At 36.8% G+C, this 16,435-nt stretch overlaps 1 pseudogene; it reads left to right on the top strand.

Annotated features, from left to right (window-relative positions):
• Positions 1-2,372: 2,372 nt before the first annotated feature.
• On the top strand, positions 2,373-14,859 carry LOC111876307 (60S ribosomal protein L10-like; annotated as a pseudogene).
• The last annotated feature ends 1,576 nt before the right edge of the window (positions 14,860-16,435 follow it).

Genomic DNA, 16,435 nt, shown 5'->3' with positions numbered 1-16,435 from the left:
CTTTCACACATGTATCCTTGTTTGTGTGGGATTGATTATATTTGAATACTTTTGCATGGGAAATTATTTGCATTAATAGGCTTTCACATTTGTATTATTTGTAGTATTTATTAATCGTGAGGCAAAATACTTTTGCATGGGAAATTATTTGCATTAATAGGCTTTCACACATGTATCCTTGTTTGTGTGGGATTGATTATATTTGTCATATTAGTATTTATGTTATTTTAATAATATGTTTATGTTTTTTTTTAACCGACAAATCTAATCTACTCCTACACTAATACCACCTAATTTCACCTATGTCCACGATGAGACTTGAACCCTCGACCTCAAAGAGGGAAGACACCACCTGATACCGCTAGGCTAGAAGCCCTTTGGTAATAATATGTTTATTACTTGTGTGAGTTTATTAATGAGAGCTTTGTGTGATTCACAAAAGAGAGTTCCAAGCGTTAGTTTATTTTAAGGCGTGTCTAAGTATATTCTCCATGTAATTCACAAATTATTTTATCAATAAAGATTTGATATCAAGGTAATTATTGTTATATGCATTATTTGGTTGCACTATCTACGAACCAACAAAAATCTGTATCATTTAAATACGATTTGAACTATCATATATTGATATAGTTAGGAAGGTATTCACGAAATGATTTTTTCAAATACCAAGATATAATTTTTTTACCCATTTGGTATCGGAAGAGTACATAGAAGTGTATCCATCAAAAAAAAAAACACAAAAAACAAAAAAAACACAAAAACAAAAAACAAAAAAAACAAAAACAAAAACAAAAGATAATCTTTATCTAACCATTTAGGAATGTATTAATTTAAACAATTTGGAATAATATAGTCATAACAATATATGATTTTTTTAAACCGTATTTAAACGATATATTTTTCTAAACTATATCAATATATTTGCAACATAGTAAAATATGAAAAAAAAAAAAAAAATCGTTTCAGTTATTAATGTTGTGGTGATAGACTGATAGACGCCTCATAATCCAACAAATTGGTTATGCTTATCGAAGATTTTTTTTAGCTCATTACTGACTTTCAGAATTATTTTATTTGTTAATCTTTACATGAAGAAATTAAAACGGGTTGACTTATAGACCAATGTTACAGGGAATAAATCACTTCCAGCCTTATGAAATAATGTAGAAGATGCAATTTATATGTAGAGAATTATTCGTGTTGTCTATTAAAAATAACATGAAGTTGAACTTAGATGATTGGTTTTGTCCATGAGAGTAAGGGTTAACATATTAACCGAAAACCTTAACAATAAGCAATTAAACTAATATAACCAATCCATTACTAAAAGATATGATGGGATTTCTCATATTGATTAACAGAATACATATGGTTCGGTTATGGTTTTCATTATAAACCGAACCAAACCAATAATATTAATAAATATTTTTAATATAATATAATATTAAATATGTGATATGTAATTATATTATGAATTGAAATTTTAAAGGGTAATTATTTGTATTTAAAAAGGATAAGTAATTTTCAATTAATATATATATATATATATATATATATATATATATATATATATATATATATATAGAGAGAGAGAGAGAGAGAGAGAGAGAGAGAGGTAGGTTCAGATATTCTAACTAATTATTGTGTGAATGTATGGTTGATTGTGGACCAATAAAAATTTAAAAAATAAATAAATAATCAAACAAATAAATGAGGGTAATTTAGTAATTTGATAAATAATTTCTACAAATACACTCCTATAATTATGGTAATTACTTTGACTTACTTTTATCCCTTTTAAAACAATCAACAATCATTGTATTCTGTTCCATTCAAAATTACTAATGATCCTCCCTAACCCTAGCTCCAAAACAGATATAATATATGTCTCCTTAAAATCACCAGGTTAAATCTATATCCCTCTTAGTCGGAGCTGCTTTTGTTGCCGCTGTCTTCCCCTTCACCTCTTCATCCCCATCATCCAGCAACACAAAGCCTAGAAGTCACTCAATGACAGAGGGAGAGGTATTACACACGGAGAGTTCCATCGACCAACGCCCAAAGAAGAACGCCACCACCATCGTTTGTTGTTGCCGCCGATCTCCAACCGCCATTTGCTGTTATGGTCGTCGGTAAAACATCTCCACCCTCAATCGGCGTCTGATTCACCGAATTCGTCCCAATCGGTGACGGAAGAGGGATCATCAGGAGATTCATCGACGGGTCTATCCTTCGGGTCATCTTGAGAGAGGACGTGAACTTTTTTTTACCAACCCGAAAAGAAATCCAGCGACCAGAATGTCAGACCCATTTGATGGTAAAAAGATTCCGGAACGAGTGCGAGAGGTATAGGAAGATTGAAGGCATAAATGAAGAAGAAAGGAGTCGATGAGTTCCCCTTCTATGTCCATTTAGTGAGTTGGGATAAAGAGAATGTCTCGAGTGAAGCACTTGAAGCTGCTTGAATTGCCTGCAACAAATACATGACAAATTTTGCAGGAAAAGATGCTTTCCATTTGAGTGTTGGGGTCCATCCTTTCCATGTGTTACGAATCAACAAGATGTTGTCATGTGCTGGTGCTAATAGGCTTCAAACAGGCATGATGGGTGCTTTTGGTAAACCACAGGGAGTATGTGTTCGTGTTAGTGTAACGCCCGCGTTTCCAGGCTAGACGTTATCATTGATGTAATAGTCTAGGTTAACCCTTGTAACTCTTTTTGAAGTATTAATGATGAAATATTTAAGTATTATGTGTTATGTGCTTAATTGTGTGACTTAATTTAATTAAGAATAAAAATAAGCGTCAAAATGAAATATTAGATAAAGCCGATATCTATGGATAATGTTGTAGTGGTTGAAACGAGGTTTCCGAATATATAAAGAATGCCGAAATCCGAGTTATAACGAAGAAGTTATGACCTGTCGAAGTTTCGCGACAGAACCGGCAACGCTGAATGACGTAAAAAGTGAAATTTACGTTAGTGCGATATTTAGCCTTAGTGATCTAAGCGAATGTTGTAGAGTTCTTTAAACCGAGAGCGTGCATAAAAAGAACGCCTAAATCTGACTTCGTATGAGGAAGTTATGTTTTTTCGAAGTTTCGACTTAGCGGTATGCAGCCCGAATACTCGAAATAGAGATCGAGTGATATTTAGCCAAAAATTTCTAAATGAGAATTGAAGATCTCATTGATAGTAGTCCAACGATAAAAAGACAGACAAAAACTGAGTTCAGATGAAGGAGTTATGAATTTCGAACAGAGTTTTCCTGTTCCGACCTACTAAAAATACTATATAAGTAATATACTTATAATATATATTAAAAATCATTTCAAAATTAGCCAATGAAGTCTAAATGAGAGTGGTAGAGCATAATCTCACCTTCGCGTCGATATAAAGAACGTCGAAAACGGATTTCGTATGCGAAAGTTATGAATTTCTGAAGTTCGAGGCGCGAACCCCAAAGCTGTGTCAGAGACCACGACGTGGCAAGCAGTGCCACAACGTGGCAAGTCTTCTGACACCTTCAGGAGTCCCCCAGATGCAACTTGCGATGACGTATGCAGTGACGACCAAGCCCACGATGTGGAAAAAGGGTGCCACGACATGGCAAGGGCCAAATTTGCCCTATAAATAGATTTGAAGGGTCAGCCGTTTAGGGTTGCTATTTTCTCTCCTCTCTCTCCCGTTTTACCTCGATTTACGTACAATAAATATCCCGAAGCAAGTCCCGAAGCCCCGAAGATCCCGAGAAGTGTGATTCCCAAGCCGAAGCTCTGCCCGCGAGAAGTTCGATTTTTGTGAAGATCTTCCAGATTTGCTGAGGATTACTACTACTATAAGCCGTAGTGCTGTCCGATCATCTTCTGATCAAGTGAGTGTGTAGTTATTTTCTTCCAATACAATATTATGAAGTATTTTATATAAAATACGTGCTATGTGTATATATTTTGTTGTTATATGTGTGAATGTATATTCACTCTCTTCTATCTCATAGATCTGATTTATTCTCTATGAAATACGTGTTATGTGTGTGTGCCTCATCTGTTATGTGGAATATGTATTGATTAAAGCATGTTATACAGGTTTTTAAACTATGTATAAAAATGTATATTTTTATCTACTAATATGTTGGGTAGAACATGGGTAGATAGTTGGTGTGTAATAAACAGATGAGAGGCCTCGTTGTTGTTTTGATTCAGTCATCTAGCGAAGTTTAGATGACGACCAAAAACTTTTCTAGATAGTCTTGTGGAACACTAGCAGGCTCGCCACCTGTAGGTGTTAATGAACTTGGGTGTTCATTCGCTGTACTCCATCCCCCTCATGGTTGCTTTATTTGACTTATATTGCTGAGGAACCCCCGAAGCATGTGTTGTCGCCCCGATGAAATATTCTTAGACTAGGTCCCTTGTGTTAGTTATTTTAGGGATATAAAGTGAGAATAACGGGAATGTGTAATTGTGTTATTGTTGGTTGACGAAAATTAATTTAATTATTTATTGTGGGTTGAAAACCCTATATGCTCACCAGGCTCCCAAGCCTGACCCACTCAGTTTTATTTGTATTACAGGAAGTGGCGCAAGGACATAAGATGGATGAACCATCAAGTTGTTTTGTTTACAAGTCTATATATGTATATATTTGTTGAATGACTTGTAATGTTATCGTTTATGCTTTATGGTCTGTATCGGAACATGACATCCCGAGTTTTGATTATATAATGAAAATACATTTCTTTTATGAAATGCTTTGGTAAATATTATTTTATCACGTTTTGTTTTTGGGAACAAATTCCGCAACTCTTTCAAATCAAAAGGATTTACTCTGAAATTATTTTAAAAGCATAAATGAAAATCGGTCTTTTCTGGCAGAGGTTTTGGGGATGTCACAGTTGGTATCAGAGCATTAGTTTAAGTGAACTAGGAATTTGTGTGATTTCTAGACTTAAACTTAAAATGCTAAGTGAAATTTTGAGATGTGTGTCTGTTATGTTTTAGACACGAGCACTAGTTTATTTTAGGAAAGTTGCCTAAAATGTTTTTATGTGCTAAATGTCATATGTTGCCTTATATGATATTATTTGTTCGGATCTATGGTCTGTTGCCGACCGGATCTAGAAACCTTATGTGTGTAGGATTCTAAGCGTACGTCTACGATATTAGAACTAGCATGTAAACATTTCGGAGTGATAAGGATGATTTGAATATCTATCGTGATTGAGGATCTAATTTCACCTTATTCGGTGTGTAGATCAAAAATGGTGAGAACAAGAAGTTGAGTTGGAAATGCTGATGCAAACAGGAATCAACCACCAGTGATTGAGCAAATACTTGTCGTAGCAGTAGCACCTGAGCCAATAACAATGGCTGGTGTAAAAATGATGATTCAAACAATGTTAGATCATCAAATGGAGGAGACTAGGCGGTTGCTTCAATAGAATCGTGAAGAACTGTCGATTCATGTGGAAGAGCCCGAATTAAATGAAGGGCACTCATAAGGTGGAAACTTCAGTGGGTCTGTTGGTCAAGCTAACCCACCGATAGATAGGCAGAACAACCAGGATAGAAGGAATGATGGAATTGGATGCAAGTATAAGGACTTTCTGACTTGCAAACCATCGACCTTCACTAGAAAGGAGGATCCGATCGGAGTTATGGATTGGATCTCGGAGATGGAATTGGCCTTTATGACTTGTGGCTGCAGAGGCAAGTTGCAGACTACCTACGCAGTGCGTGAGTTCCGAGGTGGAGCCGTTTGTTGGTGGAGCACTCTAGGGAAGACTTTAAGCCCTAATGAGCCACTGTAGTTGTCATGGGCGGAGTTCTTGGCGCAATTCAAGCGCAAGTTCTGCTCGGCTCAAAATCTGTTGGAATTAGAGAACAAGTTTATGACATTTACGAAAGGCGGCATGTCAGTTGATGAATACACTAATAACTTTACCGATAAGATGGAGTTTGCTTTGCGCATCGTTCCAGATGAGTTGACAAAGGTTGACCGATATGCAAAGGGACTCTCATGGGAGTACGTAGTGCCAGTTCGTCAGGCACCTACTCTAGAGGCGACTATTTGGGCTGCCAAGTCTGTTAAGAACATGATTAAGGGGAGAACCACCGACAAGGTTGAGGTTGGTGAGAAGAGAAAGTTTGAAGGAACATCTAGTTCCAGTAAGAAAAGCAAATTTTCGAAATCTTATTCGAAAAAGTTTGGTGGAGGAAAAGGCGGCGAAGCAAAATGGTGTGATAAGTGTAAGAAAAAGCACTTTGGGAAGTGTAGTGAGGATGTAACCTGCTACAAGTGTGGAAAAATTGGACATTTTGCCAATGAGTGTCCGAACAACAAAAGGATATGTTTTGGTTGTAATGAAGAGGAGCACATTTTGAGAGACTGTCCGAAGAAGAAGGAGGCAGCTAAGCCCAACATTCCACCAAAGCCGAAGGCGAGTGCCTTCCAGATGACACTTGAGGCTGCGAAAGATGAAGCTGATGTCTCTTCAGGTACCTTTCTCATAAATGAATTACTTGCTCAAATTTTGTTTGATTCTGGAGCCAACTACTCCTTTATTTCGCATGCGTTTGGTAGAAAACTAGCCTTGCCTATTGATAAACTAGATAATGCTTTATTAGTCGAAGTAGCTAGTGGCAAGTTTGTACCTATTAGCCATCGTATGAAAACATCTTAATCGACCTTAATGGGAATAAGTTTCATGAGGAATTATTACCTATCGAACTTAATGGTTTCGACATCGTGTTGGGAATGGATTGGCTTAGTGCCAATGACGCCGAGATATTGTGCAAGAAGAAGATAGTTAAAGTAAACCCGCCTGGGAAAGATTCGTTTATGGTGTATGGGGACGAACACAGAGTAAATTTTGGAATCATTTCTCTAATGAAAGCCAGAAAGTGTTTGACCAAGGGGTGTACATCATATCTAGCATTCGTGATCGATGCTAAGAAGGAAAAGAAGGTGATACAGAGTATACCAGTGGTGTGTGATTATCCGGAAGTATTTTCCGAAGATCTTCCTGGATTACCACCTGATAGACAAGTGGAGTTCAGAATAGACTTGCTACCAGCAACCATGCCAATAGCAAAAGCACCTTATCGATTAGCACCGACGGAGATGAAGGAGCTGATGATGCAACTTCAGGAGTTATTTGTGACATCCCCAAAATCACAGCCAGAAAAGACCGGTTTGTTTATGCTTTGTTTAAAAATCAGAGTTACATTTTAAATGAAAGTGTTGCGGAATTTGTCCCAAAACAAAAATATGATAAAGATTTATCAAAAGCATTTCCATAGAAATGTATTTCATTAAAAGACTCGGGATGTCATGTTCGTACAGATCAAAAGCATAAACAGTACAATATAAGCCTTACTACATTATTTCATATCTACAGACCTATATCCGTAATCCCTCGTCCAAAACATCACATCTATGCTCATGCACCACTACCTGTAATACATAAAACTGAGTGGGTCAGGCTTGGGAGCCTGGTGAGCACATAGGGTTTTCAACCCACAATAAATAAGTTTATTAATTTCATCAATCAACAATAACCCGATTACCCGTTCCCGTTATCCTCACTTTACGTCCCTAAACACCTATCATAAGGGACCTAGCCTACGGATCATCATCGGGACGGACACTACTGCTAAGGGGATTCCTCAGCAATAAATGTCCTAAAGGCAACCATGTGGGGGATGGAGTACACCGGTGAACACATCGTTCACAAACACCTACAGGTTGCGAGGCTGCTAGTGTTCCACTGGACTGTCTAGAAGAGTCCGTGGTCGTCATCCATACTCCGCTAGATGACAGAAACAACAACATCAACATCGAGGCCTCTCATCATTTTATCACACATCACCTATTACATCTACCCATGTTTTACCCCAACATTTTCGTAGATATAAAATACATATACAATTTAAATCATTGAAAACATGTATAACAACGTTCATCCAGCATAGATAGCAAGTAATCAGATAATATGCACACATAGCACGTAATTTATAAAATACTTCATATCTATGTGTAAGCTGAAAGTAACTATGCACTCACCTGATTAGGTGGTGACTCAGCACTCGGACAGCGCTTCGATACTCTCAAAACGATATTCCTTCGATAAAACCTAGTATCGATACCACTAGGGTTTAGTTTAACGATAACCGCGACAAATTAATTAGTCCGAGTATTATTAAGCGTTAATAATACTCATAATAATAGCCCAAATAATTATTTTAAGGAGCTAATAACATTCCTATAATTATTTGAAAGCTATATTAAAAATTGCGTAAGCGTAGCACACTTACAGCGATTTTTATCGAGAACCGGGACTTAATTGGAGCAGCGTTTCGAAACCGAAAAACTCCTTTTTCTCGGGACTCCGGGAGCCTCGGGGCTTCCCTAGGGTGCTAAGGGTTTTACCTAGGGCTTAGGAGGGTTTAGATGAGCTAGAGAGAGAAACTAGTGAGAGAAAGAAGAGGTTTTGGGGTGAAGAGAAATGGCAGCCTCGCACCTCAATTTATAGGGTCTGGCTTCGGACATTACGCTGGGCGTACTCCTCGGATAAGATTGCCAGCCTCGGACCAGCTGTCTTGCACTCCATCGGACGGATAAGAACCGAAGTACGCGGGGCGTACTTGGCCTCGGACGCGGGGCGTTCTCCGGACGCTAGGCGTATTCTCGCTACGCTGGGCGCAACCCTCGCACCTGGTGTCACCATCCGAAGCGATTTCATCCGACGGCTGGGAGTTCGGCCACGTCATCCTTTCATGCATCAGTTTCGCAAGTTTACTTTCCAACTTTAAAAATTCGTAACTTTCTCATACGAACTCCGTTTTTGACGTTCTTTATATCCACGCGAAGGTGGGAACGTACTCTACAACTTTCGTTTAGAATTCGTCGGCTAGTTTTGGCTCGATTCTAAATTTTATATTATTAACGGGCCGGGACATGATTGGTCCGTTAAATCCTCATAACTTCTTCATCCGACATCCGTTTTCGCCCATCTTTTTCTCGTTACGTTACTCTCAACGACTTTCGTTTAGATCGCTAAGGCTAAATCTCGCTCTATCGTAAGTTCACTATTCACGCTTCCCGGTATCGTGCCGGTTCTGTCGCGAAACTTCGACGGGTCATAACTTCTTCGTTATAACTCGGATTTCGGCGTTCCTTATATGCACGGAAACCTTGAGACATCTTCTACAACTTTATGTAGAGATATCAGGCTTATCTCACACTTTAATTTTGACGCTTATTTTTATTATTTATTAATTATACATTTATAATTAAATAATAAACACATAAACACACATAATTCACATAATACTCAAATATTTCATCTTTATTACTTCAAAAAGAGTTACAAGAGTTGACCTAGACTATTACATTGACAAAAATGCTTATCCCTGAAACCCGGGCGTTACATTATTGGACAAAGGTTTCATTAGACCTAGTTCATCACCCTCGGGAGCTCCGGTGTTATTCGTGAAGAAGAAAGATGGAAGCATGAGAATGTGCTTTGATTACAGAGAGCTGAATAAGGCAACAATAAAGAATAGATACCCGTTGCCAAGGATTGATGACCTGTTTGATCAACTGCAAGGTTCAAGCTATTTCTCGAAGATCGATCTTAGGTCAGGATATCATCAGTTGAAAGTAAGAGAGCAAGATATAAAGAAGACTGCATTCAGAACACGATATGGACACTACGAGTTTTTGGTTATGTCGTTTGGACTAACCAATGCTCCGACAGCATTCATGGATTTAATGAATCGGATTTGTAACCCATTCCTTGATAAATCTATGATAGTATTCATAGACGACATTCTAATTTACTCGAAAAGCTAAGAGGAGCATGGCAGACACTTGCGAGAAGTGTTAGAAGTCTTGAAGAAGGAGAAACTATATGCGCAGTTCTCCAAATGTGATTTTTGGATTCGAGAAGTCCAATTCTTGGGTCATGTGGTCAATCAAGAAGGGATAATGGTTGATCCAGCAAAGATGGAAGCTGTAATGAAGTGGGAACAACCGAAAAGTCCCACGGAGATCCGAAGCTTTTTAGGATTAGCCGGATATTACCGAAGGTTTATCCAAGGCTTTTCTTCGATTACTACTCCATTAACAGCTTTGACCCACAAAGGAGCTACTTATGCTTGGAGTGATAAGCATAAAGAAGCATTCGAGAAGCTAAAGAAGAAGCTATGCGAGGCACCGATACTTTCTCTACCTGATGGAGTTGAAGACTTCATTGTCTATAGTGATGCCTCTGGGGTTGGATTGGGTTGTGTTTTGACCCAAAGAGAGAAGGTGATAGCATATGCGTCTTGACAGCTAAAGGAGCATGAAAAGAATTACCCGACTCATGATTTGGAGTTGGCAGCGGTAGTTTTCGCTCTGAAAATATGGAGGCATTACCTCTATGGCACGAAGTGTAAACTTTTCACTGATCATAAGAGTCTCCAATATCTCTTTAATCAGAAAGAATTGAATATGAGGCAATGACGCTGGCTGGAGTTACTCAAGGACTACGACTGTGAGATACTTTACCATCCCAGTAAAGCTAATGTTGTTGCTGATGCTCTCAGTCGGAAAGTCAATGTTGAGAGAAAAAGGCCAAGAGCGTTGAGAATAGAAGTTGTCTCGACAATTGTGGAGAGTATAAAGAAAGCTCAAGAGGAAGCTTCTGAGAAGAATGACCGAAAGGAGGAATGTTTGGGCAAAACGTTGGTGTTTGGTACAAACGGTCATGGACCGAAGGTATTCCAAGATCGTATTTGGGTACCTAAGTCAGGAGGAATTAGGGATCTTCTGATGGAAGAAGCTCATAAAACCATGTACTCGATTCATCATGGTAGCACTAAAATGTATAGGGACCTGAAACCCTACTACTGGTGGCCGACGATGAAACTTGATGTTGCAAAGTATGTGGCCGAGTGTGTGACTTGTGCGAGAGTCAAGACACAACATCAGAAACCATATGGGAGTTTAGAACCTTTACCTGTGCCTATGGGCAAATGGGAAGACATTGCAATGGATTTTGTTACTAAAATACCCAGAACCAAGAATGGTCACGACATGATTTGGGTGGTCGTTGATCGATTCACTAAGATTGCACATTTCATAGCAGCCAATGAGAAATGGTCTATGGAAAAGCTCGTGAATTCTTATGTGAAGGAAATTGTGAGGCTTCACGGTGTTCCGTTAACGATTTGTATCGGATCGTGATAGTCGTTTCACCTCAAGGTTTTGGAAAAGTCTACAAGAGGAAATGGGTACCAAGTTATGTTTAAGTACAACTTACCATCCGCAGACTGATGCTCAGAGTGAAAGAACAATACAAACACTTGAAGATATGCTGAGAGCATGTACCCTGGAATTCTTAGGTAATTGGGATGAACATTTACCTTTGGTAGAATTTTCCTACAATAATAGTTTCCACTCAAGCATAAAGATGGCACCTTATCAAGCTTTGTACGGACAAAAGTATCGTACGCCGTCTTGTTGGCTTGAGGCTGGGGAAAAACAGTTTATGGGTCCCGAGATGGTCCATCAAATCGCTGAAAAGTTGAAAATAATTAGAGAAAGAATGTTAGCAGCTCATGATCGTCAAAATAGCTATGCTGACAAGAAGCGAAGACAGATGACTTTTGAGGTTGGAGATTCGATTTTGCTTAAAGTCTCGCCGTCAAAGGGACTTATAAGATTTGGTAAAAGGGGAAAGTTGAGTCCAAGGTTTATTGGACCGTTTAAAGTTCTTCAGAGAATTGGGAACCAAGCTTACAAGCTCGAATTACCCGAAGAACTGAATGGAATTCACAACACTTTTCATGTGTGTTATTTGAGGAAGTTCACGGGAGAAATTCCTGATATAATTCTAATTTCTGAATTGAGAATTGATGAAAACAAGAGGTTAATTGAAGAACCAGAGGCAATTGTTGACCGAAAGACTAAGAAGCTTCGACGCAAGATGGTCGAATTAGTGCTTGTCCGTTGGAAACATACGAATGGGTCAAATCTCAGTTGGGAAACGGAGAGTGACATGTTGAGTCGCTATCCGCATTTGTTTGTTGACGTGTGATTCCAGGGACGGAATCATCCTAAGGGGGAGAGAATTGTAACGCCCGCGTTTCCAGGCTAGGCATTATCATTGATGTAATAGTCTAGGTTAACCCTTGTAACTCTTTTTGAAGTATTAATGATGAAATATTTAAGTATTATGTGTTATGTGCTTAATTGTGTGACTTAATTTAATTAAGAATAAAAATAAGCGTCAAAATGAAATGTTAGATAAAGCCGATATCTATGGATAATGTTGTAGTGGTTGAAACGAGGTTTCCGAATATATAAAGAATGCCGAAATCCGAGTTATAACAAAGAAGTTATGACCTGTCGAAGTTTCGCGACAGAACCGGCAACGTTGAATGACGTAAAAAGTGAAATTTACGTTAGTGCGATATTTAGCCTTAGTGATCTAAGCGAATGTTGTAGAGTTCTTTAAACCGAGAGTGTGGATAAAAAGAACGCCTAAATCTGACTTCGTATGAGGAAGTTATGTTTTTTCGAAGTTTCGACTTAGCGGTATGCAGCCCGAATACTCGAAATAGAGATCGAGTGATATTTAGCCAAAAATTTCTAAATGAGAATTGAAGATCTCATTGATAGTAGTTCAACGATAAAAAGTCAGACGAAAACGGAGTTCAGATGAAGGAGTTACGAATTTCGAACAGAGTTTTCCTGTCCCGGCCTACTGAAAATACTATATAAGTAATATGCTTATAATATATTAAAAATAAATTAAAAATTAGCCAATGAAGTCTAAACGAGAGTTGTAGAGCATAATCTCACCTTCGCGTCGATATAAAGAACATAGAAAACGGAGTTCGTATGCAAAAGTTATGAATTTCTGAAGTTCGGGGCGCGAACCCCAAAGCTGTGTCAGAGACCATGACGTGGCAAGCAGTACCACGATGTGGCAAGTCTTCTGACACCTTCGGAAGTCCCCCAGATGCAACTTGCGATGACGTATGCAGTGACGACCAAGCCCACGACGTGGCAAGGGCCAAATTTGCCTTATAAATAGATTTGAAGGGCCAGCCGTTTAGGGTTGCTATTTTCTCTCCTCTCTCTCCCGTTTTACCTCGATTTACGTGCAATAAATATCCCGAATCCCCGAAGATCCCGAGAAGTGCGATTCCCGAGCCGAAGCTCTGCCCGCGAGAAGTTCGATTTTTGTGAAGATCTTCCAGATTTGCTGAGGATTACTACTACTGTAAGCCGTAGTGCTGTCCGATCATCTTCTGATCAAGTGAGTGTGTAGTTATTTTCTTCCAATATAATATTATGAAGTATTTTATATAAAATACGTGCTATGTGTATATATTTTGTTGTTATATGTGTGAATGTATATTCACTCTCTTCTATCTCATAGATCTGATTTATTCTCTATGAAATACGTGTTATGTGTGTGTGCCTCATCTGTTATGTGGAATATGTATTGATTAAAGCATGTTATACAGGTTTTTAAACTATGTATAAAAATGTATATTTTTATCTACTAATATGTTGGGTAGAACATGGGTAGATAGTTGGTGTGTAATAAACAGATGAGAGGCCTCGTTGTTGTTTTGATTCAGTCATCTAGCGAAGTTTAGATGACGACCACAAACTTTTCTAGATAGTCTTGTGGAACACTAGCAGGCTCGCCACTTGTAGGTGTTAATGAACTTGGGTGTTCATTCGCTGTACTCCATCCCCCTCATGGTTGCTTTATTTAACTTATATTGCTGAGGAACCCCCGAAGCATGTGTTGTCGCCCCGATGAAATATTCTTAGACTAGGTCCCTTGTGTTAGTTATTTTAGGGATATAAAGTGAGAATAACGGGAATGGGTAATTGTGTTATTGTTAGTTGACGAAAATTAATTTAATTATTTATTGTGGGTTGAAAACCCTATATGCTCACCAGGCTCCCAAGCCTGACCCACTCAGTTTTATTTGTATTACAGAAAGTGGCGCAAGGGCATAAGATGGATGAACCATCAAGTTGTTTTGTTTACAAGTCTATATATGTATATATTTGTTGAATGACTTGTAATGTTATCGTTTCTGCTTTATGGTCTGTATCGGAACATGACATACCGAGTTTTGATTATATAATGAAAATACATTTCTTTTATGAAATGCTTTGGTAAATATTATTTTATCACGTTTTGTTTTTGGGAACAAATTCCGCAACTCTTTCAAATCAAAAGGATTTACTCTGAAATTATTTTAAAAGCATAAATGAAAATCGGTCTTTTCTGGCTGACATTTTGGGGATGTCATAGTTAGCATTGGTCAAGTTCTTCTTTCTGGTTCGATGTAAAGATGTGAATAGTCAGAATGCTCAAGAGGCATTGAGAAGGGCTAAATTCAAGTTACCTAGTCGACAAAATATCATTGTTAGCAAGAAATGGTAAGTATAATATCAAGCGTGCTAAGAAATTTGATTAATTTTCTTGATTTTATAATATTAAGAAATGTTTTTTTATAAAAAAAATATGATTGTTAATTATAGGGGATTTACCAAGTTTAGCAGGACTGATTATGTGCAATGGAAATCTGAGAATCGCATCATATCTGAAGCTGTTAATTCCATGGTATATATTTTTGTCATAACATATGCGAAATGTGCTTAATTTTTGCATTTGATTACAAATCCTAATATGTATTTTGCTTAATTTTTATTTTGATATCTAAGCCTCAGATTGTATGCTTATTATATTTAATAATTATTTTGCAGCTTTTTGAATGTCATGGACCTCTTGCAAATCGTCAACCTGGAAGAACATTTATAAATGTTTTTGCTTAAAGTGGATTTTGTTCATTTAGAGTAACTTGTTAACTAATAAACTATATTTCAGTTATTTTTAAATATTTTTATTTTGGAGAACTCAATACTCGTTTGCTTCTTTGTTGTAACGAGAGTGATTTACTTGGATATTTCACTTATTCTACTGATTTACTGATTTATGCATTTTTTTACTTGGATATTTTCCAACAGAATGCATACGGTAATTGAATCTGGAATTCCAGTTCTATTGGAATGAAATCACGAATTCCAGTTATGTTGGAATGGAATATGAATATTTTCTCACTGATTTATGCATGTTCTACAATTCTTGGTTATTGGTTTTGGTGCAATTCACAAGTCCCCATATTTTTCCAAAGGAATTTAGTTTTTTAATTTTCATTTGCTAATGCATTATTGGATTCTAAACTACAATTGAATTTGTTTTAACAAAAGTTTATGCTTGAAGAACGGACCACAAAATTGAAAGTGATTCTTAGCAACATTATTTTTTTTAGAATGTATTAGTGTCTTTGTTACATTTTGATGTTTTCTTTCCCGATTTGAAAGTTTTTTTTAGTTTTTTTTTTTCTTGAACAATAAATGTAATTTTTAGGAATTTTACCTGTATTCTATAAGAATTATTGTAGTTTTTGTTTTTACTTTTCAATTGTTGGTTTAAGAATTTGTTATTCTACAAGAAGTTTTTAAAGTCATGATCAAGAAATATGTTCAAGAATATTTTTATTATTTTATGGTTCAAGAATATTTTTATTTTTGAATATACTCATAAACATATATTCTGTCAGAATGTCCAAAGAATTATAATTCGTAAATCGGATTTTTAAAAGTAATAGAATCTATGATCCCTTAAAATATGCATTTTTCCTTTATTATCTATATTAATTGACTAAAATACCCTTGTAATTAAATTAGATGGTATTTTTCAATTATATTTAATGCAGTAATATCTATTAATCACTTTATTAAAATAAGTAAAATGATTGGCCCACAATCATTCATATATCTACACAATAATTAGTTAGAATACAATAATCTAAGTGTGTGTGGCTATATATATATATATATATATATATATATATATATATATATATATATATATATATATATATATATATATATATATATATATATATATATATATATATATATATAGAAAAAAGATCAATAGCGATTAACGAACTCCTTTTTTGGGAGCGAACCAACAAACCAATCTAAAAAAAATCTTATGCATTTGATTGATGCATTGTTTTTTTTTCCTATTTGTTTCACAAAACCTTCAGCCTCACACCCCCATCCCCTATTATGTTTTGATCAACACGCACTACATCGTTGCAACTCTCATTCTTTCTCTCTGTAACGTCTTGTGTTTCCAGCTGACCACTCCACCTCTGGCGATAACATTTGGCGACGACTTTTCCTCCATCCGCCGATTGCATCTCTGGTTTGATTTTCAACTCAATCTCAACTTCGATTATAATGCTTAAATCTTCAATTTATGCCTTTTTTTATGTTTATTAAATACAAAATTTTGAATTTTCATCTTCATTCTACTATATTCTCACTCAATTAAGTT

The sequence above is a fragment of the Lactuca sativa genome, chromosome 1 (assembly GCF_002870075.4).
Source record: "Lactuca sativa cultivar Salinas chromosome 1, Lsat_Salinas_v11, whole genome shotgun sequence".
Classification (NCBI taxonomy): domain Eukaryota; kingdom Viridiplantae; phylum Streptophyta; class Magnoliopsida; order Asterales; family Asteraceae; genus Lactuca; species Lactuca sativa.
This window is presented reverse-complemented; position numbering and strand designations above follow the sequence as displayed.